Here is a 288-nt window from a genome sequence, read left to right as displayed (position 1 = left end):
AGCACTTTTTGGAAGTCTTGCTGCTTCCTACTCAGTCCCGCATTGTAGTCGAGGGCAGAGCCACAGCTAGAATACTTGAGCGAAACGTGCACTTCATCTCAAATGCCATTACAACACGCGATGACAGTATTTTTGAGGGTTAAACCTGTGTTTTCAAATAAAGCTGGGCGAGAGGAGAGGGATAGATAATGCTAGGGGAAAAAGGGATGTCGCAGGTAAGGTTATTCATCGTTCAGACACATATATAATTATTCATCGTTCAGGTACATACATAAGTAAGTGGGCAAG

The 288-nt window shown here is 43.4% G+C and overlaps 1 protein-coding gene across 1 annotated transcript in view; it reads left to right on the top strand.

Moving 5' to 3' along the window:
- LOC119593728 (discoidin domain-containing receptor 2-like) overlaps window positions 1-288 on the top strand; it is a gene marked incomplete at its 5' end in the record, with an annotated part of 119,890 nt that overhangs the window by 69,974 nt on the left and 49,628 nt on the right.

This window comes from Penaeus monodon, chromosome 32 (genome assembly GCF_015228065.2).
Source record: "Penaeus monodon isolate SGIC_2016 chromosome 32, NSTDA_Pmon_1, whole genome shotgun sequence".
Classification (NCBI taxonomy): domain Eukaryota; kingdom Metazoa; phylum Arthropoda; class Malacostraca; order Decapoda; family Penaeidae; genus Penaeus; species Penaeus monodon.
Note: the sequence above shows the minus strand (reverse complement) of the source record. Positions and strands in the feature narration are given on the sequence as shown.